This window comes from Dermacentor albipictus, chromosome 4 (genome assembly GCF_038994185.2).
Source record: "Dermacentor albipictus isolate Rhodes 1998 colony chromosome 4, USDA_Dalb.pri_finalv2, whole genome shotgun sequence".
Lineage (NCBI taxonomy): Eukaryota > Metazoa > Arthropoda > Arachnida > Ixodida > Ixodidae > Dermacentor > Dermacentor albipictus.
The window spans coordinates 37,398,138-37,423,839 of NC_091824.1; the positions used below are offsets into that span (position 1 = coordinate 37,398,138).

General features: G+C 48.8%; 1 protein-coding gene across 1 annotated transcript in view; it reads left to right on the top strand.

The window, feature by feature from the left end:
• Vang (Strabismus domain-containing protein Vang) overlaps nucleotides 1-25,702 on the top strand; it is a 191,932-nt gene that overhangs the window by 117,065 nt on the left and 49,165 nt on the right. Inside the window, exon 2 of the mRNA XM_065450198.1 lies at nucleotides 9,662-9,733. The gene's annotated coding sequence lies outside the window, so the exon portion shown is untranslated. The remainder of the gene's footprint in view (nucleotides 1-9,661; nucleotides 9,734-25,702) is intronic.

Here is a 25,702-nt window from a genome sequence, read left to right on the forward strand (position 1 = left end):
CGTCACCGTGGAGATAAACTTCTCGCAATGTCGGTGTAGTGAAAGGATAAAATTCAAATCCACCTGCGCAAAGCTACTAAGGAAACTCATGAGGAAACCCTTAGAAAGGAAGCTTCGAAGTTGCAGAAACATTCATCCTGGTCCGGGCAATCGAACCCAGGACCAACGTCTTTCCGGGGCTGTCGCTCCAGCATTTGAGCTAACCAGCCGGCTAGCTGGTGGCTGGGCGAGACTGCATTGGTTCACCTCGAAACTCAGCTTTTTCACTCCTTGCTACTGTCCAGGTTGGATGCCAGTGTTCCCCCTTCACGAAACTTCCGCCACCTTGCGGGCTTCCGCAGATGGAATATGCATTGTGTGTGTGCGTGTGTGTGTAGGGGGGGGGGGGGAGGGGAGGTTACGGAGCGTGTACTGAATCGTCGGGCCGTCGCCCAGTGTCGAGAGACTACTCCGATGCCCTTCCCTCCCTCTTTTTCCCCTCCTCGCTCAGGAACCCCTCGGCATGTCCGAAGAATTTTGTTTTCTTTCAGGTTTAACACTTAAAAGAACCAGAGGCGACGTCCGCGACGTTGGACACTGGATCTGAGGAGGATATGACCGGCCGTGTACGGGCATATTCTGTTGCAGCTGCATTATCATCGACAATAACGGGTCCGCTTGCGTACTTCTGCGGCGTGAAAAGAAAAAAAGCGGCTTCTCCGTAAAGAAGGGTTCCGAGAACGACTTGTCTCGAAAACGGTGATTAGGGGAAAGACAGGGGCAGACGAACAATGCGGGCGGTTGTTTCCTTGTCGATGCCGCTATTGCTGCGAACTGGGGCTGTGCTTTGCTGCCGACGGATGAATGAGGTGTGGGGACGGAGATGGGAATTCGGGTACCGCGAAGAAATAAGTAGCCAACTCTATCCGACGCTGCAGATGTGTGTACTCGCCGCTGAACGTGTTCTGCGTAGGCTATACGTACACAGGCACTGCTTCGGGCGTCGCTTGAGTTGGCGGTTTGATTTTTTCCAAGGAAATGATCGTCTTAGGAATTCTGCCCGCTTCGCCGTTTAGATTTAACGACAAAGATGATGATGGGCCGTTTTTCGGTGCTTTCTGACGCTGCCCCGTTTAGGGACCTCGCATGTTCGATGACCCGCTTATATCATGACCGTATGAGCTTTGTACTAGGCCTTATGTTATGGTATAACGTGCCTTCATTTGTCATACCATCCCACCGGATAATCGGAGTTGGTATCAGGGCGCTGTACCTGCATTGTTACTGCAATTACGCGAACACGTACGCACGCACACACTAATAGCAAATGAAAAATAGCTGCAGCTGATGATGGTCAACAGAGGTTGACGTCAACATAATTTGGGTAAATTAAGTGCAGTCGGCTAAACAGAAACGACACATGACGTCTGCAAAAAAAAAAAAAAGCAGTCGATGCTGAAGGAAATAGATATGTACAAAAACAATAATTAGCGTGTTACGTAAGACATCGTGCTCAACACGTGTGAAGATGGAAAAAAGAAGTAAGGCATAAATGGGCTTGGAAAACAAGGTAATGACCCTTATTTCTCCATCATTAAATGTACTTAAGGGGCGGCTGACTAGTGCGTGGTAAAAGCTACCCTACGATATGTGTATACAGATATATATAAGCGCAGCTTCAGGTATGGGTGTTTTTTTTTCTTTCTCTCGCTTTATTGCTGTCTCGAGTGCGCGCTAAGTGCCAAGTGTGCGCGTAAACTGCACATCGCAAGTGCGCTGCCTGTCGTCGTGCTCGGCATTTCGCTCAGGTCGTCCGAGATGAGGCGATTTCACCGGTTCGAGAGGCTGCAGCTGTAGAAGCCCGGCGAGCCGGACGTATACTGAAGGAATTCGGAGCACTTTTACGCGGTTGGCTTCCTCGGACGCACTTAGTTCTCCGGCGCATGTTTAAGTGACAAAGCAGGTGGACAAAGAGCTGCGGTAAGAGGCGTCACAAACACACGCCTTTATTTTAGCCCCGGGCGCAGTTCGCGGCCGTATACGCGGCACAGCGAAGTTATCGACTGATAATAGAGAGTTTTAGCCCAGCGGGTTTACGGCCAGCGGAGCGGAGCGGGCGAGCGGAGACGCGACTGCGCATGCGCACCACGCTGAGGCGGCCAGCGGTTTTACGGAGCAGCGTTTACGCCCGCTGGAAAGCACTCCCCAGCGGAGGGTATACGCAGCGCGCGAGCGTGCGTAAGGGCGCGCGGGCGTGTATGGGAAATGCAAGACGGCAGCCGCGAACATGAACGCCGGCAGTTCTGCATCGAAGACGGCGACTGCCGCGCTGACCCGTACATTAGTACTCAGTACATTATTAACAAATAATGCACTGAGAACATGTAATATATTTTTATTCAACATTTCTTGCATAATAAAAGCAAGCGTAATTCAATTTCATTTCTCAGTAACTCCTATTCGAACCACTAGGTGGGGCAGCAGAGCGCCCCGCTCTTTACCCCGCTCGAGCGGGTGATCCGCTGAGCTAAAATTCTTTTTTCGTGAGCCGCTCCGCTGGCGCAACGGTGGAGACCGCTCCGCTCCGCTGGCCGTAAACCCGCTGGGCTAAAACTCTCTAATGATCGAGCCGTGAGAGTGTTCCTCCTTTCCGCGCTGCCGCTTGCGGCTCTTGGGCGTTTCGACGGGATCACGTGATACCCGTCGCGGTGGCCCATGCAGCGGCTGTGGCTGAGGTTGGGGGTTCGATCGCTGCCGCGCCGCGGTCCGCAATTCGTTGGGAGTGAAATGCATAAGCGCTCTGTAATTTAGGTTTAGGTGCACGTTGAAGAAATCCAGGTGGTCAAAACTATTCCGCAGTCTTCGACTAATGCGTGCCTCATAATCGCATCGCGTTTTTGGCACGTGAAACCGCGTAATTTGTTTTTAGAGACCAGGCCTTCTTCGCCGAGTTGCCCCCACTTTTTTGTATGCGGTAGGTATGTTTCTATAGCCTGTTTCGAAAAATAGATTTTCTCCCGGTGGTATCACCGTACGGTACCCGTGGTACCAGTGCTCCCCGGGGTATCAGTTGCTCTCCGTTGCTCCCTGTGGTATAGTCCAGGCCATTCGCTTACATTGGCTACCGTCGTGGATGGTTTCTGCACAATGCTTTTTTTTTTAAATCACGTGGATATAGCGGAACTAAAACTGTACTGTCCCTGGCATTGAATCCAGCGAGCACATTCTGTATCGATGCGTTTAATCTTTTCGATCGTTTCGGCCTTTGTCGTTGGCACGGACGTTAATACATGGTGCAATGGTGCTCGTGAAAAGTCGCACTAAACACCGAGAGCCGTGGAAGACTGGGATACTCTAGTTCCCCTGATTGAGGACCGCAAGTGACCTGTAGACGGGAAGGGCACCAGACGAGAGCGCTATTGAAGTGGCTGCAAAACATTTGACCGGGGATTCTAGTGTTCTTCGCCGTCGATCGTGCACCTGTCATCTTTTTGTTTCCTAATCTTTATTTGCGAGTGTTTCAGCACGCACTTTAGCGACGTGCAGTTTAACTATACGCCCATGAACTGAAAAGTCTAGACGGCTTGTTCCACTTCAGTATGAATGCACACAAGTTAACAACGACGATAATAATAATAATAATAATAATAATAATAATAATAATAATAATAATGCGTTTTTTCTATCTATTTCTTACCACGATTTGTGTAATCAGCTCCCAGCAGTGTATGCGCCGGTTAGTGCTGAACGCTGCAAATTCGCTGTACTCTGTGTAAGTCGCTATCTACTTTCGACACAGCGAGTGCACTAGATAATCACCTGTGATATACACGAGATCTCGGTCAGGTCGGTATCAGTGCATACCGCTCGCAAGGTCTGAACTGCTTGGTCACATACGGATTCACGCCGGCCGCGCCGGTTTTACTTGTGATATCAGCTTATACTTAGCGCCTGCGCTGGTTCGGGCCACTTTGCCTGAAGCCTCTTGTTTGTCGTATGTATGATCGCGCGAAAAGAAAAAAAATATAGGGAGGCAGAAAGTGAAAAAAAAATCGCAATTTCACCCCAAGGCGAATTACCATTGAAAGCGATTGCAAGGTGCCTTGCAACGCCGGAGGCATCTCATATATAGCTGGCGGGGTAAGGAGCACCGCCAAGGGGGCGATCTAGGCGTTGCACCTCCATGGTGCGCACGAAATGAGACCCAAAGGAAAACCAGCGGCGTTCGTCAGCGACTTTAGAAGTACTATGATATGCAATTCACAGAATTGTGACATCATTTTTCCTTGCTGAGTTACAGCGTTGTAATTTTCATAGTTTCGTTTCCAGAAAATTTTCAATTTTCGCAAGTTTTAAAAAAAAATTGACGGCATAAATCGAAAATTCGAAACCAAGAATCACTACAATTTAAGTTTTTCTTTTAAATGCAACAAACCTGGTCAAATTTGGTGCAGTGGTTGCCGGGAAAGAGGAATTCACCTTTTACATGTATTTAGATAGGAGCACCCGAGCTAAAGCTTCCTCTTAACAGAGCCGCGTATAGTATAGTTCGCTCGTACAGAAGGCAGTGTAACGTTAGGCTAATGAGCATCGAGAAGCGTTCTCATCTAACGAGCGTGCCCCGGGTAAATGTTAGAGACAAAGAGAGAATGGTTTGCAAGCAAATCGCGACTCACGTTAGAGCTTTGTGACGCTCTTACGTCCTGGTAAAAATGTAGAGCCTCGGGTAATCAGCAGCGGCGCTAGCGATGGCGTCCTCTGCGTACCGTCAGCGACCCTCTGAAAGCAGGGCACTGCAGTCATTTGTATGACAAGAGCGTGCACGTAGTCGGTGGAGGTGGGCTCGTCCTTAACGAGCTTGCGAGGATGCCCGACGAACGCGACATGACGAGACGAAAAACAAGTAGGCTGAAAGAGGAAGCACAGGGGACAAGTTGGCTCGCGCGATAACTGGTTGTTAATGGCGCGCATCGTTGAGAACTTGCTATTGTATTGTTTGCTTTCCACGCCCACTAAAGAGGCGCTACAAAGTGGCAGTCGTTTGTGGTTCTCCCGTATAATTTTCATGCTTTTGTTTTCTTTCGTCTCCCAGTCGCTCGTCCTCACGCGCCTAATGACACTACCTGTTCAGGTATTCGAGCATTCGCGCCGTTTACAATTGACAACGACCGTACCCCGCTATCGAGCAGGTCTCGACGTCGTTGCGGCGAGCGACACTATGTGTTGCGCGTGTGTGTGTGTGCGTGTGTAAACGGGGGCCCGTAGTTGAACCCTGTAGGAATGGCCGGTCTTGTTTTCAGCAGCGCGAGCGCCTCGGGCGAGGCGCCTCCTAGCTTGAGACATTAAGTCGTTAAATGAGCCCTGGCCATGATGACGCTGGGTCAAACATCTCAACGATTCGCGGTGCACGGGAGCATCGCTCATTAGGCGACGCTTAGTAGGTGGGGCGCTCGCGCGATGTTCCGGGAGAGAACCCGGGCGAAGCTTCGGGTGCTGTGGTTCCGCTGGTGGCTGTGGTCACGTGCGAGACCAGGAAGCACTACATCGAGGACACGTGTTCGTGGGTTGGGAACACGTGTTTTTTTTTTTTTTTTACTCTTAGAACGTGTAGAGTGTATGTATTTCGAGTGCAAAAAGCTTGACATATATACGTTCTGGGTCTGCATTCTCAGCCAGACAAGACCGACGCAGCACCTGGTGACGAATCTGTTGCCTACGCGCTGGGTCACTTTCGAGGGCACTGGTATTTGATCGCTTTGTAATGCCGCGCGTTTGATAGGGAATGTTTCCCGTGAAGTTATGTCCGAGGGGTCATCGCGATGAGGCAAGCGCGGAGAATCAGGTGCAGCTAGTGGGCGACTTCGGACCTTGCTCTTTCTTCTGTCTCACGTCTGGTGTATGTGCGTGCGTGCGCGCGCGGCTGCAGTCTGTCGTTGGGGATAAAGTTTCCGCCCTCATATCAAGTCCGCAGCCTGATGAGATGGTGTGAGAGAAGCAAATGCTATGTTGAGTGCGCGCTGGTATATAGCTGGATGGTGTCTGCCACTTATCGTACTTGTGCTGCCCTGTAGCTGACTAAAGGTTCATTCCTTCATTCACTGTCCGGCTGTCGCACGTTCCTGCTACACCACTTCAGCTTATCAATGAGGAAGCAACTTTGATGCTCGTTCCGTGAGGCTTCTGTCACCGCTAGTCCGGCTCGAATGGAGAACCGCATCCCAAAGGCACGATAAGATAGGACGCGCCTCTGCAGACTCGTGCCCTGCAATGAGAAGGCGTTACGCGTGAAGTTTCGGATTGCTCGCACTGCGGCGACATAGCGGAGACACTCGGACTCCGATGCCGCCCAAAACTTGAGCGCTCCTGATAGCGGTCTTCCCATGGTCGGTCGCTTCAGGCCGGCCCGTTCTCCGTTTAGTCAGCACACTCGCGGCATGAAAAATAAATAAATAAATAAGGCGAGCGGGGAGTTGAGAGCGGCGGTATACGTCGTCAAGAACGATCCATCTTGGCTAAGTGGCGGTGTCTCTGCTGGGCGAGCGTAGGAAAGGATTCTGCCGAACCACCGCGTGCTCTGTGCCTGCGGCGCCGCAGACGGCGTTCGCGATCTGCTGAACTGGTAGAGCCGAAGGCACTCGTGCGTGAAGTCGCTGCATACGGGAACGTCACATGCGACTCGAAGGTGTGTCCCCTATCCCAGCACGCGCGCACACAAACAGAAAAGAAAGAGAAATGGTAAAGCTTACTCCTACGTACGCTCGGTGACGGTGGGAGCTGAGTAAGCGTAGATGATTAACGTTGGTGCACATGAGAGGAAGTTCTCGATGACCGTTGTATGGCCGTCCGTATTATCTCGCTTGCTTATAAGTAGTTATCACTATTTATCATTATTTATTTTCAATACCTTAAAGGCCCGAGGAGACATAGGCGTTGGGGGCATCAAAGTAAACACGTGCGACCTCAAACATACTAAGCGGGAGATCAAAAAGGTTTCGAGATGCGACACGACAATTCGTGCACGTGTGTGTGAGCATGCACGCGTGGTTATCCCCCGAAGCCGAAGAGCTCGAGCGTCCAAAGATCAGATCTCGTCGCCTCCTGGCGAAATTATAACATCGTAGGCGGTGCCTTCAAGTTAGACGGGGCGGGCCGGCGGTGGATATGTTTTGGGGACATTATGGAATCCATAAATCACTGGTCTCCCGACGAAAATTGGCTGTCGGCACGGGGCGGCTGACAGAGGCTGACAGAGGCGCAATGTTCTATTCTCGTGTTTACTTGCTGCCATTACGCCGTTCTAGTTCTCGAACTCTAGGTACACTATAGTATAAGCTGGGCGCTTCAACGTGAACGCGTGGTACGCCCCTATTTAAGCGTATAACGTCGGTTAAGCTTAACCAGGGACAAATTTTGGGACTCCATTCGTATCGTCTCGGCTGTGGCATTATGTCCCGTCTAGCGACGGTGTATGTATGTGAGCGAGGACACGCAAGTTATTTTGGTGCGTTCTAAATGCGATGACGCGCAAGAAACTTGAATATATCGCCGAATGTGAATGTCACTCCTTTGCTAGCCGCAAGCAGCTTGGTAAAGGCGCTTGACCGAGGATAGTAATGAGAAACTTCGATATTGAGAAGGACATAATTGTACGTGACGGGTAGGTAGGCGCGTTACCCTGGGTCAGTGCCGATAAAAACTCCTTAGTTCTCAAAACAGAAGGTCGCTAAACTTGTTTCTAACTGGAGCGCTTATACTTACAGCAAATATGTCTGTTTGTTTCGTGAGACAATGGATGACCTATGCACGAGAGCGCCAACACCCAAAATCGGTTACATTTCCGCAGTTATGACGATTATACATGGCTATAGCGCTGACCGAATTATTCGCGCTGAGAGCTCGAATCTATTAAACCGAAGCTTTGTTTGCCTGCCCCGGGATTTGGGCGTAGCCGGGTTAGTGGTGGCGCGTGCAGACTGAGCCAATCCTGGAAATGGTGTTCTCAATTCTGGGTCGGTCACGGATATTCTGTAACCGAAATTCGCATAATGTCACGCATTTAGCATTAACGCAAAGCATCGAACAAGCTTCGCGCCCACCGGCTGCCTCAGTGCGTTGTATCCGCGTAATTCTTGCTTTGAGGTCTCCACTTTGTTTCCTGAAGAGAGAGATAGATAGATAGAAGAAGAAGCCGATACGCGAATTTGAAAGATTAAGTGACCGTCGGTCATAATTCGTGTTCGCAGGCAATCATGTATCGATACATCGGATAAAATGCAAATCGCTGCTAAAGCCCAGTGAGGAACCGCGAGGGAAGCCGAGGGACCGGCAGACCATCGGCTTTGGCTCAGATGAGCGATCGACTTCTCACGGCCGGTGACGTCATGGTGGTGTCTCTATGTTTGCAAAGGCAGTACCTAAAATGGCGCGCACTTAGTTTCCAGTGGGCTGAGCCATTTCGAGCGAAATCTTGAAGCTTCGTAAAAAGGGGGCGGCCGCGCCTTCAAGTCGGTCTTCTTGAGGGAGAGATAGATATCTCTGTCGCGCACCCATGTATATATACGTCAGGCTGATTAACTTTAATCCCGGCGGTCCTTCTTGCCGCTCCCGTCTTAATTCCCTGTGTATCCGCGGGCGCGGCCCTAAATAAGGCGTCGCCCGTGGCGGGACACGGAGCTCGCGTGCGGAGGTCCGTTCGTTGTTGGGCAGCGCGTAATGGAGACTTCGTTCGGTCGTGCATGGTCCACTGGCTTCTCCGCTCCGATGGTCGCGCTCGAAATCAGTCCTGCTCGCGACTTTGCCCATTAGGTAAACAAATGACTCGCTCGCGGACGACGCACGCTGTATACCGGGGAGCGGCTATATTCCGCGCAGGGACAAACCGACGCCGTGCCGAGAAGCAAAATGGAGCAAATCGCGCTGCGCTCATTGTGTAGTGCACGCGCGACTTGTGCGACTCGCGAGTCTGCTGTCGCCGCGCATTGGACCGTGAACGATTCCGAGAACAAAACGTCTCAGTTTTTACCTCTTGCTCGAGTTATACCTGCCGAGTGGACCGAGAAACGTTAGAAGACTTGATCGCCTGACTGCGCTTTGCGCGTGCAAGCTCTGCGCGGTTTGTATGGTGGAGCGTATAGCGATATGGGCGCCGACGCGAACAGCAAGGGACTGATTATGATCGCCATCGTCGTCAGCCTATTTTATGTCCACTGCAAGGCCTTTCTTTGCTGGCGATATCCGGTAATTAAACCTGTCTTTCCGTCAGCTGGCTCCATCGCATATCAGCCTGATTGGTCATATCACCATATATACGGGTCGTCACTGCAGTCGTGAGTGACACGCTCTCGAAGACTTACAGCGCTGGCCTTCTGGCCATGTTGTAGGAAGCATGGTTATATTGAAAATACGTTGTGCGCGCACGGGTACCCGGATATACTTCATTGCGGTCGGTATAGTTAGCGCTCGTTTCGCAGGCACGAGAAATTTGCATGCCGGTTTGCGTACAGGATGCGGAAAGATGTTGCTGCTTTAAAAATGTTTGATGAGCCGTTTGCTTTAGTTCTGTGTGCACGCAGTGCTTGCCACCCCGCGTTTCGCAAGCCAGCAAAATGTTGCGGTTAAGTTCGTAAAAGCTAGAGCGTTTGGTAACCGCGATCTCATTCGTTGTTCCGTTCCACTTTTCCAGGACCGAGTATGGAGCGGATGACGCGCCAGCTGCTGATGGAGGACGAGGCGCCTCCGTTTAGACTTACGTGAGGTGAGAATGCTCGCATGCGATATACGGCGTGCTGCATCGCTTTCCGCGCGGCACACACACAAGAGCACATGCCTGTGGGTGTGCTTGTTGCCTAGAATTAGTTAGTAGTAGTAGTAGTAGTAGTAGTAGTAGTAGTAGTAGTAGTAGTAGTAGTTGTAGTAGTAGTAGTAGTAGTAGTATACTTCAGTTATGAGAAAAGAAGTGCGCGCTGTATGGGGCCACCTCAGTCCAGGTGACGGCTGGTCGCCTGCCAGGATCGCTTGGTCGTCGAACTTGCGTGGGGGCTGCAGTAAGCCGCTCAACGGTTTGTTTGTTTCTTTGCATCAGGAAGTTGGGAGATGGCCTTGGCGAAAAACAACAAATTCGCTTGAAGGAATCCTAAGTCCCCCTTGTACACGGCATACAGCAAAAGCAAACGTTCAGATATGTCTATATACAGCAATAAATGTGTAATAAAATAATGAACGCAACGAACGAAAATAATGAATTAGCAATAACTGAACGGAACGAACGTGTATAGTCGGTGTGAAAATTTTCCTGAATGCAGGTATCGCGAACAAGCCGAATTTCGGAGCCCAGTTTCAGGCTGGAAACAAATAAAGGAAACATGGAAATGGAAATAAATAAATAAATAAATAAATAAATAAATAAATAAATAAATAAATAAATAAAGAAAGAAAGAAAGAAAGAAAGAAAGAAAGAAAGAAAGAAAGAAAGAAAGAAAGAAAGAAAGAAAGAAAGAAAGAAAGGAAGAAAGAAAGAGCTGCAACATGGAAAACTGTACAACGCCATGTTCGTCGTGTACACTAGTGCGTGTACACCTAAAATCCAGGCTGTTTGCCCCAGGCTGAGGAAATGTTCTGCTTTTTTCTCGGATCCCGCGCATCCCTGGATCCTAGAAAGTTTGAGACCCACTTTGAGTACAGAGAAGGAAGTCGTCAGACAGTGGACGAGCGTCATCACCGAGCATCGATCGCGTCTTCTTTGCATCGGTCGCTGTGGAACGCCTTTGTATAGAGCAGCGACACTCCAATGTTGTGCAGTGCCAGTGCGAAGTGAGAGATCGCAGCATGCTTCACCCCGACACGCGGCTTGGTGGGCGACTTCCAGTGCTGCGAAACTTTTACCTTCGGGACCGACTCCCAGTCGTTCGCGTAATTTTCACTTCGCGCCACCTTTATTGTATATTTTGTTCCTTTTTAAGCATGCAGTGCAGTGTTGAACGCTTAATTCGCCACAATACCCCGGCCCTGCATGCCTCAGCCACCGGGTGCGGGTGTGCAACCGGTGCAGTTCCGAGTGACCCAAGCGAACTCGTTGCGTGCGTCCGGTTCTGCGCCCGAGCCGTGAAACCCGTGCGTGCGCGCCTATGTATACCGAACGGTGAACCGTTGGTGATTTGCGCTCTCTCGCTACTATATATAGTCGCGATAGCCGAGCGGGTCCGTCCGATATCGGCGCTGCAACGTCGACCTTCTTCCGCATGCCTTGCTCGGAGCTCCCAATCGGGATCGCCGGTCTTCGGTTTGTTTGCCTCGACCGACGATAAGACCGTTGCCGCTTATCGATCCCCCCTGCGTCTGACTAGTTAGCATTCAAACGTCGGCGCACCTCATTGAGCGTGTGCTATAGTTAGAAGCCAGGCCTTTTCTTTCGGTTAGATACCCCTACCCCCCACCCCCGTTTTTATATGCACATCACATTGCTTTATGCCAGTGTCTCCGTAACGCAGCTGGTTCGCAGGGATATACGGACGCCTTTCGTGCCGATCGTGGAGGAATGTGCCTCAGACCGCTAGGTTAAAGGCTCAGCTTGATCGGATAAGTCACGGCCCAAGTAAGTCACGGCCCAAGCCTTGCCGGGGCCTGTAATCGCTACGATCACCGAGCGCTGTGCTGCAGGGAAAACAGTGCGCGATGTCCCGCCAGACCACCGGAAGAACCGTCGCTGGAAGCGGCGCGTGCGTGTCGTGCTCCGTGAATTAGCGAATGGCAACGCAGTGAGTGACTTATTGGGATGAAATTGGAAACGAAGGCATCGATTGGGTCGCCCGTTTCTCCCCAAATGATAAATCCTTCGTTGATCAAACGTCGATAATATGAGGTCGTGTAAAGAATGTTCCGGCAACGAGGCCTATTCGGAAGCGTTCTTAAACAGTGAATAGCTAAAAAAAAAAAAAAGCAGCAACACTTTCTGCAGTTAAACGCAACTCAGTCAGTCGAGTCAATTCGAGTAATGTAAAATAAATAAATAAGCGCACGCGCACATGGCAAATTTTCATACACAGATACAATATCTCTTTCAGTAAAGGACAAGGACAAAAAAAAAGTCTTAATACAGCGATACAGTGTCACTTCTAAAGAAGGTTGTTAAAACGTTTAGAGCTGATCGCTCTAAGGACGGCGCCGGTTATATCGCTCCTGATAAGCAGTTGTGTTTATTCTTAATATCATTGAAAACGAGTGAATATCGAAATGCAATTTTCGAGGCTTTAGAAAAGTTTGAATACCTAGAAGCGATTAAAAATTCGTAAGTTTCGTTTTCCGCTTAAGCTCAGCGAATTCTGTTTCCACATCTGGCCACAACGGTGGGGCAGACCGACTGGAAGCACTGAAATCCAGATGCGCAAGCGGGCAGATACATAATTTTCTTTAAAAGTACATTTAGTGAAGTTTATTCAGAACCGGGAAAATTGAAAAAGATAACGTAAGAGAAAAAGTAATCGAAACCTCTCGATTGGCTGCTTCTGAGCACGCCCTGCAGATATTCCAGCACAACGTATACCAACTTATACCATATATATATATATATATATATATATATATATATATATATATATATATATATATATATATATATATATATATATATATATATATATATGCACGCACGCAGGATCTTTTTCGGGGCGGTGGCCCTAGTCAAAGTAACTTTTCTATGCAAATGAGGGGGAGGGTACTTTTACTAGTGCAAATATGAATAATCCCACCATTCGCCATAACTATCAGTAAACCCGCAAAAGAGAATTGAAGTAACGTGTATCTCACAGGTACGCCTTTGAGATAAACCTCTTCTTTACTTGGCAAACGGCGAACCACATCAAATGATCTCGCGCATGAAAGATGGGCAGGAAGAACCTTGCCAAGAACAAGTTAACAAGTGAAAGTGCAAAATAAAGATTTCTAGCAGCGTCTTTTGAATTAGCTCTGGAAGAATTACAGAGAAATGATTATAGTTGCAACAGTCACAATTTTTTTGGATCCCTCGTTTACTGCTCTACCAAGTGCCAAAACCTACTCGTGTTGTTATTTGGGAAGTTACGTAACGATGCGTGGTCACGAGTCCCGTAAATCCGCGTGGAGAGCACGACGCTGCGGTTCTAGAAGTACTGCGTCCCACCACGGAAGGTTAGGAAAACACCCCCATTAGCACAACAGGGAAGTGGTTACGTGAGGCGGCTCGATTGATAACTTTAGAAGCGTCATTCAAAACACACGGAATTGTACTCCACATCCGGCGGCGTTTTCTCTACTTCCCTTTTAAATAAAAAGATGTTGATTAATAAATATTTTTACAAACAGTTTTCGGTTTTCCTCCCTGGTTGGCTGTCACCTTGGCTTTCTCCCTTAGTAGATACCTTAATTTCTCATATCCTTGCGACTCTTGTTCCCAGTTGCCAATTTTGCTCGGAAAGTGCTGTACAATTAGGGAAGAACCAGACGAGGTAATGGGTGACAGTCTTATTGCTTGTGGTTTGCACGGTTATTGCAATGTCTGAAGTTGGACGCTGTTTCGCAATATCTTGTTTTTAAACCTTATCTAACGCATATCGCGGATATATGGTTCCGAGGATCTGCCAGCGATGCGCCGAGCCGTCACTCGAGGACATAATGAAGCAAAAGAAAAAGTTACACGCAACTGTCGTTTTCTCCGGCCACAACTCGTTCCACAAGCATACAGATCAGCTGACTATGAACCGAATCCCTTTCCTGGCCCCTGGATCAGTCTAAACAAAGAAGGTCGAACTAACGAAGCAACAGCGTTGCGCGTCATAGTTGAATAGGTGGGGAAATAAAAATTGTGTTGGGAATTATAAATAAAATACTATAATTAAAACGATAAACTACGCCCTGCCTGCTGCAATAGATGGTGACAACTGAATTGATCTTGAGATAATCGCGCGGGCACCGAATCGATGAGAAAACTGGCCTCCACACCCCAGGAGATGCCGATAACTATACCGCCATCCAGAAGGAGTGAAAAAATTGACAACTATTCGACTCTGTGAAGACGGAATGGCATCGAAAGCTGACTATAGTCAAAGCTCTCAAACGAAAAGCAAAGTGTTTCACATCCGCTGCGGGTCGGGCTGAAGATAGTGCAATATCGCGCCGACCCGTGGTAAAGGTGAAGCAGGCGTTAATCACTCCCCATACGCGGACCGATGCCGAAGATATTGCATTACCGGGCCCACCCGCGGCGGAGGTGAAGCAGGCGTTAAGCGCGTCCCATACGTGGGCCCATCCCGAAGATTCCGAAGGGCGCGTTACAGGTTCCCGAGTCCACAGGGGTATGTGCCATTGATCTTGGACCCTTCCCTTTGTGCACTATCACCAGGATCGGCCCACATGATGATTTTTTTCTGTTAACGGACAAAAAACTACGAAAGTTAGTCATACACTGTTTTCTCGGTAAAAGGCAGCAAAATGTTGACCGCCGAGTAGATTGATTTGTCGGCGCTTTAGGAATGTGTGTGAGGAGTGGTGATGTGGGTGGTATGCTGCTTAATTACGGGGAGCCGCCCCCCGGGGGGTCGTGCCTATATATATATATATAACAAAAATGTGTACGATTTAGTAATGTATGCAGGCCACGTATGCAGCCTCAACAGCCTCGCAGTTAATCCGCCCCCATGTGAATGTTGCGGCACCGCGAATTTTCTTTCCCCGCACGGCCGCAGCCGCCGCTGCCGCGGATGGATGGATGGATGTTATGAGCGTCCCCTTTGGAACAGGGCGGTGGGTTGCGCCACCAAGCTCTTGCTACTATACTGCCTAATATCCTACCTAGGTTAAACAATGAAAAAAAAAAAACACTATCAACTACCACGCCCAAATTTTCTGATCCTGTATTGCGAACTGTGCTATTGTACGTCTCCCTCTTTTGTCATTTCCCTACTTCCACCAATCCTCCAGTCGCCTCTTACTAATGTCTAATGCAGACATGTTTGCTTTACCACTGCTCCCTCTGAACCCAAGGGCTTCAAGGAGGCCAGTGGTGCCTAAATCGACCGCTGGGTAGACGTCTTCACATTCTAATAAAACATGCTCCGTAGTTGAGGATGATGTCCTTGATGAGTTTGGCTCCGTCGTTTCCCTAGCTTTACCACAGCAAGCACATGCTTCTCCTTCCTTCTTATATCTCGCTCTATAGGTGCGTGTTCTCAGGCATCCCGATCTCGCTTGGAAATGTAATGAGCTTCCCTTTGAGTTACCATAAATGGTTTCTTTCCTGATTTCGTTTTTTCCTCTTAAGTAGTTACTCATGGCAGGCCGCGGATGCGCGGACGTGAGCGCCATCTGGCGGTGCTTGAAGACGGTTTCCTCCGCTTTCCTCCTCGCGCTCTCTTCGCTATCGCACTCCATCATCCCCCGCTGCTCTCCGCGTTCGCTCTTCTATCCTTCTCTGTGCTCGCTCCCTCGGTTACTCCGAGGTAGGCCGGCGATAAAAGCGCTATATATATATATATATATATATATATATATATATATATATATATATATATATATATATATATATATATATATATATAATTCCGATGAATTCCGCCAGCTCATCAGTTCATATTCCACCGCGTAACTACTTCAATAGAGTGCACGATGCTTTTTTTTTCAGTTATGTGCTGTCTTGTTTATGAGCTCATTTCGATTACTATTCTTGTATTCTTTAGTATTGTTTAGTATTTGTACTAGAGTTGCAACATTATTTCGCATTGTTTATTAAAGAAACTGTGTCGTTTGTTTTTTTCTAATATGTACACTCCAGACCTTGCTGTGTTGTACAATGCTTTTATTACTTGTATAAGATAGGCATATATTTTCTCACTGTCAATTAATAATGTATGTCTATTATGTTTTTTATATGTTCTATATGCTCTGTTAATCTTCTTGTAACGCCCCCCTTACCCATTGCCTCATACAGGCCTGTAAGGACATTGGTATATATATATATATATATATATATATATATATATATATATATATATATATATATATATATATATATATATATACATACATACATACATACATGGGGGGGAAGCCGGTCACGTGCTAGGAGTATAATAGGTATGGGAGAGCTTAGAAGAGCCTCTATGTGGGTATGTGGATATTTTTTTGATGCACCAAATTTCTTGAAAATTGCCCGCAACAGGTAGCACAATTCAAACCCTTGAATAACTTACTCCCTGAGGCGGCCAATTACCTCGACGAAACCTCCAAATGCTTAAGTCAATAATTAACATAATTATGCTGATTAATCGTTTATTTAATTTTATTACGGCACATGTTTCAGTTTACAAATTGTAGCTAGTGATTATGCAAGGAATATCGCCTTAAAACGAATTGGCATAGTTAGGTGAGTTCCGATGCATTAGTTTTGAATGTGCCCGACAAAATGCATTGGCATTCCAGTTACTTTCGTGCTTAAAAAAAGCGATTTCTTAAAAAAGATTAACTGGAACAACAGTATATTTTTGCCGCTTTTGACGGCGCATGCGTATGTCGAAACCGGTGCGACCGTCGGAATTTGTTATCGCACAACATTCGTTCTAGCTGTGTGCTATATAACATTTGTTATAGCACCTGCGTTCTAGCACGGACGGGGGTCGTGCTTTGCAGCACCGCCAGTTGCGCTTCGGCCCTCTAAGAGGCAGGACGTGTGCCTAATGATCCTGAGTGCAGTACGGTGAACGCGGTTTCAGCCATAGATCCGGGCTCCTCAAAGGGGCGCGACTTAACGCTAACGCACTTCTCTCGAATTTATCACTAATTTGCCACTGAATTTTCATTCGTATTTATTAATTATTTTTTTTCGCGTGGATCACTGAAGGAAGACAGTCGCGCGCCATAATTACTTGTACCTCTAGAGGGCCTAATCGTGTTCTGCCCTCAAGCAGCATTACTCTTGACGTCCCCGTTCGCAGTTTATGCGCTCTCCCTACAGCTACTATATAGTCGCGGAACGTGGGAGAGTATACTCGCGGAAACGCTGCCTATATACGCGGTGCTCGTCCGTATTTCGGACTCGGCGCGTGTTTGGATTCGAGTGGTGCTTCGTCACAGGGTGTTACTCCCCCCCTTCGCTCAGCGAGCTGGCGCGCCGAACTCGTGGCACTCGTGAGCGATGGCTGCTTGATGAGCTCCCCAGGGAGGACAGTCGGGGAGAGAGCCGCGCTAATTGCCCGCCCGGCTCCCCGGCTACTACGCAGTGCGCACCCTGTACGCCTCGTTGTTTAAAAGCGTGCGGCACTGCGAGAGCTGGACTGCCTCTCATGCTTAGCAGGCGACGCTGAGGAAGCTCCATGCTATAGGGTGTATATAGAACCGTCGTACAAGTCTAATTCCGCGCTCTTCGCGGTGAAGTTGGTTTTGTTTGGCGACGCTTACTTCCCGCGGAGTAACTGCGTCACAAGTAATTAAACAAATAACTTGCGGACTATGGGTACGTCAAATCACGTCAAATTAGCGAACCTTCGTGCTACCAGTATGCGAAGTATACTCAAGGACCTAACAGAGAAAAGGGGCGGAAGAGGTTGATAGACGGCCCGTAGCTGTTTTCTAAATACAAGATTAAATTATGCGGCTTCACGCGGCCGAAAGCACCGTACGATTATGAGGCACGCAGTATAGTTACGGACTCTGGATTAATTTTGACTACCTGGGATTTCTTCAACATGCACCCCATACACAATACGCGGGCGTTTCTGCATTTCGCCCGCATCGAAATGTGGCCACCTCAGCCGGGATTCGATATCACAACGCCGAAGCCACTTGGCCGTTTTCTACGGAAATTCTATACAGACAACCTGTAGACCTTATAAGCAGGTGAAAGTCTCGGGAAATTGTCTGTAGAGGACTTTTTGTGAAAGTTATGAGCGTGTTGGGGGGGGGGGGCTATATAGAAGCAGCGAGCGGTGGAGGATGAGGAAAAGAAGGAAGGCAAGGTAGGGTACGGTCAACCCAACGCACGTCCGGTTTGCTACCCTACAAGGGGAAGGGCTTTAATGGATGTAAATGAAAAAAGGAGAGGGAGGGAAGAAGCCAGCCGTAACGCTATCAATACGCTGGGGCTGGCTCATGGCCACTTCGTAAACGCACGTGTCATAACAGGCTCGCGGGATTCGCCCACCTGAGCGGCACACGTCAGCCGTAGCTTCCACGACACTGCACGGTAATGTAACGGGGCCGAGCGTGCGCAGTTGTGCGGGTGCCTAGTGCGCACTGCGGTACAAAGCCGCACGGGGGCGCCCTGTTCGCAAGCTGTGGCGCGTCCCTCTATCGACCGCCATCGGACACACGTATGTGCGCGCCGACTGTGGTCCACGAATGGGACAGTGATGCATCGCTTTGTCCGTTATCGCGTCCGAGCGGGTACGTGCGAACCGCGCACCCTAATAGGGTGTGCCGTGCGGCGTTCTTTCTCTCGCTCGTGATTGAGAAGGGTGCGCCGTGCTCTTAATGCGCCGGCGTCCCTTCACAACCGCGCACGCGCAGACACGAGCACGTGTACACGGCGCCCCCGAGTAGAATATACTTTGTGCGTACAACCCGGGTCTCGGGGCTGCCATGGCCGGCTGCCTTTCCGGTCGTCACTCCTGTTTATAATGGCGCGCATAATTTAGACGACGCGGCAGTAGCATTACCGCGCTCGCGGAAGGCTGGAGGAACGACTCCGCGAGGCGAACAGTGCCGCCCGTGTCCGGGGCGAGTGTAATTCGGGTGCAGTCTCTCTATGCTGATCCACTGCGTGTTGGCGCAGTCGCTGATGGCCTGCGCTGCTGAGCGCGGCCGTTGCAAGCTGCGCCAGCTGTATGGTGTATGGGCAGCGCTGCGCGCTGCCATTAATGGATTTAGACTTTGAAAAGAAGTTAAGAAAACTTGTAGATGAAGTCGAGCGTTTTCTTTTTCTTTTTTGATGAAAACTCGTCTGGTCGGGATTAGTCAGATAGTCACGGGTTCTGGATGCTCGAAGGTTACTGCGACCAGTTCTACACTGACGAACGAGAAGTTTTGTGAATTCAGCCTGCGGTGATTTGCCGGCTGTTTTAAGGACTTGAGTTATATTCGTGTTGATGCCGACGCGGGGTTAAATTGCGCGATGTCATTGTCTATATTCATGGACAATAGCATCTGAATAGCATCATGGATAGCATCTTTGATCGGACGCCCTGGTTCGAGAACTAGAGATCGAAAAAAAAAAGGGGGGGGGGGGACTTGGTGCGAGGACACGTAACGTCAGTGCGCGTGTCTCTCGTTTCCCGAACTATTATGAACAGCGATCTAGAATGGGTGGCCCAAAGAAACAGCGTCGTCACCCGTTGCGCGCGGTGCAAACAGCTTTGGAGTCGCCGAGTCCACTAATTTTCGGATAGCGTGCCGGCCCAAGCTCGACCCGAAGGCTCGGCACTTCACCACCGACCTCATGGGGCAAATAAAAACGGGCCGAAAAAAAAATAATTCGTCGTAACACGAGGAATACAAAAATTCGATCATGCTGCAATATTTGAACCAGAGCATAGCAGGGGCAAGCGCAAAATTGTTCCGCCTTTTCTTTTTTCTTTTTTTTTCTTTTCTTTTTTTGCGGAGTATTAGGCATGTCCCTGTGCAGTTAGGAGTTGGCTTTTCGGCCATTTGTCCAACTTAACCGCACTGAATGATGCGCAGCTCAATGGGCAGCATATTTAAAATAAAAAACGATTTGAACAACTTTCAGTTGGCAATGTCCAGAAGGGCACTCCCTTCTAATAACATGCGTATTTGCGGCAGTTAGTCGTAACTAACGTAGTATCGTTTCGGTCAGGATTGAAACACTACTATAATGAACCCAGCTGGGAAGTTACGACAAACCGCCGTAACTGCACATGTTATTAGAAGGGGCTGCCCTGTGGACGTTGCCAACTGAAAGTTGGTAAATTTCGGCCGATCTTCTGAAATAGAGTTTATTCCCCCCCCCCCTTTTTTTTTTGAGACGCTAGCGGCCCATTCAGTCACGCCGGACATAGATGCCAAGTCGCCCTGCATAGCTGTAACGAAACGCAGAAGACCGAAACAAGGTTACACCCACAATATGATGGGCGATTTGATCACGCTCACATGTTTATCCGTTCACTTGAGTCACAGTCAGAAGAGTCATTCAGAGTCAGATGTTGTTTTATTCAGGCATTAAATGAATTACAAAATTTAGGTATACAGCTACCCTGGTGCATTGCTGTGTTGCACCACTGTGAATGTGCAAAATTCCGGGACACAAATTTTTTTTCTAAAAATAAATAAAATAAATAAGTTTATGACAGAAAAAGGGGAGGGGCGGTGACACCGCCACTTACAGAAGAGGGTGAGAAAAAACACAATAACAACAACGAACGCTACTCACTGCAAGTGCGTAATTTCGTTCCTAATATTTCGCGCGCATGTCCGCACTAATACTGAAGTCTTTCATTGCGATCAAACCTGTCTTTTCAAGACCGCTAACGGGCCATGGTCCAAGTATTGTCCCAAATGACAAAGGATGGTTGCCTAGCACCTTAAATTTGTGGTGTAGCTGTTGCAGGTTTCGTACACAACATTCGGTTCAAGATACAAGCACAATTGAACGATTTCAAGGATGACAAATGCCAAATTTCAAGGAGTGGGAAACAGACTTTCTTCGTACACACACGCTAGAACATAGTGAAATCTCTTTCTTCCTAGCTGAAATTTCTTGCAGCTAAGCAGCTACTGAGTCGGACACATGCTTCAGGTGTCCGACTCAGTACCATCACCACAGTAGGTGTAATACGCCACCGCGGCCTGATGTAGAACCTGCGACGTCGGGCTCAGATGCGCAGCGTCATAACCAACGAGCCTTCGCAGCGAGTTACACAATAAGTGCTTCGATTGAAAAAACAGCAATAGGTTCGCATGCGAAATTTCGATTATTTGCACACCCGGATTTAATTATTACCGAATAGTCGTCACCGCTGGAACATATTCTTGAATATTTGTAAATATATTTCCCACTTCTTTTACCCCGCACCTCCACCAAAAATGTTACGCAGATAAAAGAAGTAAGAAAAATATATTTACAAGATACTTACAATAACTGAACTGTACGTAGCAGTTGACAAGATGACAGAGAGCACGCGATGTTAACAGCGTCGTCTCCGCCGGACTAATCGTAAAACGTCTTCTTCGTCGTTCCAGTGGTGACGACGGCGCCGTTACGGATGCCGTCGGAGCCCCGGGCGCAAATCAGTTTTTCCTTAACGGCACGCAACAAACATGCAGCCACGCACGTCCAAGGCGCGGCACGCTTGCGAACGCGTTTCTCAACTGCGGTCGCTATTTCGCGCGTCGTTGAGCTATAAGCGACCAGGTTGTCGCTTTGCGCGCGAAGCTGGTGGTCACGGTTTCCAGCGAGCCGCCGCGCTCGCTCTAAAGAAAAAAACGTCGCATTGCGTGTCCACGACGTGACACGCGCACGCTATACGACACGCTGGGACACTCGCGGCCATTGTCCCGAGGCGCGCGTTTTGACTCGCCGGCGAGAGACTGGAGACGTACGCGTCGCCGACGTCCACGTGAAGGAGCGCGACGCTCACCTCCTCGGCTCGGAGCCGGGCGGAAAGTTGTCGCCGTTGGCGAGCGTGTGTCGGCCAGCGCAGCCTGCGATATGCCGCCGGTAACGACCGTTTTGAAGATGCTCCCCTCCACTTCCTCTCTTTCTCTCTGTCAGCCCTCGCCGTCTTTTTTTTCTTTCCCTCTACTCGTCTCTACTCGTCTCTACTCGAGGCAGGTCGCCGTCTGGCGACCTGCCTCGAGACCAGGCATCGCAAAGACACACGCCGAGAGACGAAAACAAGGAAGCTCGTGCTCCGAATCCGAAGGCGCCGCCTCGTGCTGGTCGCGCTGGCCCCGCACCCAGCGTCGGTGCGCCTTCGAAGGCCGGCGGGCTAAATCGCGTAAGCCGAGCACACGCACCGGTTGTTACGACAATAATGCCGTAATTGTTGCTCGTCCACGGGGGAAGGGGGGACGTCCGCGTGTTGTCCCGGTGACGCGGTCTCGTTTTGGATCGCGCTTGCGTATATGCAGGGACAAACGCGCGTCTGTGTGTGTTGCACGCGCGAATAGTTCAGTCTCGTGTCGCATACATCGGAACTGGAACGCGATCTGGCACCGCCTGGCCCTTGCTTACTCGTCCCGTTTATTTCCTTCATTTCAGAGGATTAAGGTATCGCAGTCCCGGGCAGAACGTCGAAGTTCGGCAGCTTCTGAAGCACGAATGTTGCGAAGGACGGTTATGCGAGAAAAAGAGTAAACGAAGATTGTATGAATACCGTGGCGCCCACTTATTGTTCATAGAATAGTGCTAGAGAAATAAGCGAGATGCGAAAGTCGGGGAGGTTAACCGGAAGTTAAATATCGAGTTTCCTACACTGCAGTGGGGAAGGGGTAAGGTTGTCCGTATTCACAAAAATCCCTATCCGACCTGTATCCGTACACTTACGATTCAGAAAAAATGTGCAAAATACACTTACGCTAGAATTATTTGTAAGAAAAGAAAAAATCCAGCCAATCCTAATACTGGAGATACTATTATCGAAGGTGACCGGCGAATGTCGAACATCGCTTAGGAACGGGGGCCCGTATCTACTGAAGAGTTCTTACGCAAAAAAAAGAGGAAAAGGAAACGAAACAAAACTAAAGAAAACGCAAAAAGAAACATACACAAAAGCAGTTTTTCTTCGAACATGCGCGGAAACGATTTGTCGAAAAATAAAGAAAGAGTTCTTAAACTTCAAAAGCTTAATGCTTGGGAACTTAAAACATATTCAGTTGTTCAGGCAAGCCAATCTAGAGACTGGACATACCATTAACGAAGGCGGTCAGCCAATAAAAACAGTGCTTACGAACGTTTGGGCATTTAATGCTACAAGTTTTGTCAGTTTGGACCCTGCTTACAACACACAGCTTGGTAAGTCACCTAGTGCAGGGATGCGATATGACCATCTGGCAAATCTCTACAGTTCATATTAAAGAGTCCCTCTATCGCTCTCTGAAAGACGCGGACTGTGGGTGAGACACAAATACATATATGGAAGCGCATTACAAATTGAAGTTTGTTCCATATGCCACGTGACGCCCGCCGTCTATTTCACATGCCGTTTATAGGAAGCGCGTTCTTTTTTTTTTTGCGACAACACAAAACAACTGGTGCATCGACGCACATTGGAACCTTCGCTAATTACGGCTTTTACTCCTATAATTTCTCACGTACATTCATCGTTGTGGCACACTTATCGTACAGCATCAGTAGCGCTATCTTGTTACGACTCCTCCGAGACGCCGCTTAAAATCCGCTTGAATCTGCGTTGTGTGTTTTTGTTCGCCCGTTTGTTTGTTTGCTCGTTTCTTTGTTTGTGCTTGCGTGTGTGCGTGCGTGATTTCGCGCTTGTGACTACGCCAAAATTTTGTGCAGCTTGAACGATGCGAAGCACGCATTTGGGTATGCGACAACTCTTTCAAGGCCTACAGCGTTTGAGCAGCGCTCACTCTACATGGCAGCGTGCAAAGCGAGCTCGCAGCACCATATACGCGTGCGCCAGGTTTCTCCGGGAGGTAGTGAGTGCACCCCCCCCCCCCCCCTTTGTCAGCGGTTTCACACAGCACAGGGCGCTCTGCTGTATCGATCCGCGCCGGACCGACGGTGAGCAACGCAATTACGTATACGTTCCTCCGGTCTGGGCCTTGCACCCGCGTGCATCTCCCGCAGGGGGAAGGTGCTTCTCCGCAATGTCTGGAATGGAGACACGGGTTGCTAGAAACCCCCCCGTGGTGCTGACTCACCCGCGGTACTTCCCCTGCATGGAGGAGGACCGACGCAGTGGCGTAAGAACCAAGACGAGCGGTGGCAGGCTGCGCACGCTCGATGCCCGTTATGACGACATCCAGAAACGGTCACAAGGCGCACTGTAGGTATGTACGGTCGGTCGAGAATCGAGCGATAGTACGAAGACGGAAAAGATGAATAAAATGTAAAGGAAACCGACCATCTGTGCGTAGTAAAGGAACGTGCAATAGAGCCGTCGGCGTTGCAAAAGTAAAGGAAGTAAACATTACTGGAATGAAAATGGAGTTAATGTAATAAAAAAGAGAATCTCGCAGATGTGGGATGCAAAATTCTGAATTTATGTTTCTGTATATAGTTGGAATTTTAGAACTTTGGGAACAAGAAAGGAACCGTGGCGATTATTCTAGAGTCCCCAATCGGGAACCATTGACACGGTAATTGTTTTTTTTTTGTTTCGCAGAGGTAATCGTGATTAAATTCATTAAATTCTGAGGTTTTCCGTGCCAAATCAGGATACGATTATCAGGCACGCCATAGTCGGCAACTCTGCATTAATTTTGATCACCTGGGTTTTTTAACGTACGCCGAAATAGAAGTACACGAGCGATTTTTTTTTTTTCGCCCCAATAGAAATGCGGCCGACACGATCGGGATCGAACTCATGACCTCGACTGAGCAGCGCAGTTCCGAAGCCGCTGAGCTGCTCCAGCTCGTGGTAATCATGATGACTCGTCAAATTTTTCTCTTGCTAAAGTTCAGCACCAACGCCCCAAGGCAGGGCAGGGCACAACAGGGGCCGGTTCACTATGTTCTTTGTTCATAAGAGCTGTTTGCCATGGACTGACCGCGACTGGCTGGCACTGTGCTCTAAATATCGAGCGCTTCTAACGAGAGTTCGTTTTCGGGATACGCGCCCTGGTCAACATAAACATAATGCACTACGAAAGGGACCTCCTAGAAGCCGCGTTCATGCAGTGGAAAGCCTCCGGCAGGATTGAAGAAAAAGAAATGTTATCAAACGGTGTCATTTGTATGCATGTATAACAAAGGAGCGATAATGCCAATCCAGTTTCCGCATTCGAAAAAATTATTCTTGCACTGGAAATGGTTCGTAAGAGCAGGTGCTGGCCAATCGTAGTGTTGGTCCTATTTTTAATGAAGGCGGTCGGCCCATGGCTAACAGCCCATACGAGCGAAGAGCTTTGTGAATTAGGCGCTGGTCTATGCGAACAAAAATTTAACTGACCATGAGGTTGATGGCTTGTTGGCATCCTCTTTGTAACGGGGGGTGGTGACGAATAGTCAATTAGCCTACTTGAGCTAATCAGGCGTGCTAGACATGCTTTTCATTCCAGCACTTTTGCATACATCTCGATCTTTTTTCTCTTGCTCAAAACTTCTCTCTCTACCTTGTATCGCTACGTACGCCTGTAGCAGATCCGGTCGTATCAACCTCTTCCCTGCATTTTTTTTTTCCACCAATACTCCGAATATCTCATGTTTATCTCGACTGCTGACCGGTTGATGCTTCCTTCCACTTTAAATCCAAGCGCTTCTGGAAGGTGTACGTTGCCTACGGGTGTCCCGCTCGGTGAATCCCTTCGCATTCATTGGGATATGCTGAGCAGTCTCCAGATTTTCGCTGCAGCGTGTACGCATGACTCATCTTGTTGCAAGTATATTTGCACCGGTATGGTTTTGTATTCAGGCAACTAGCTCGAGCCTCAAATAGCAAGGCACGCTCCCCCTTATGTTATCGTACAGATTCTCTCTTCCCATTCTTGCAAAGGAGGTGAGCAGTGGGACGCGACAGCGCCGCCTGCTAAAAGAAAGTTTGAAATGTCAGGCTGATCTGTT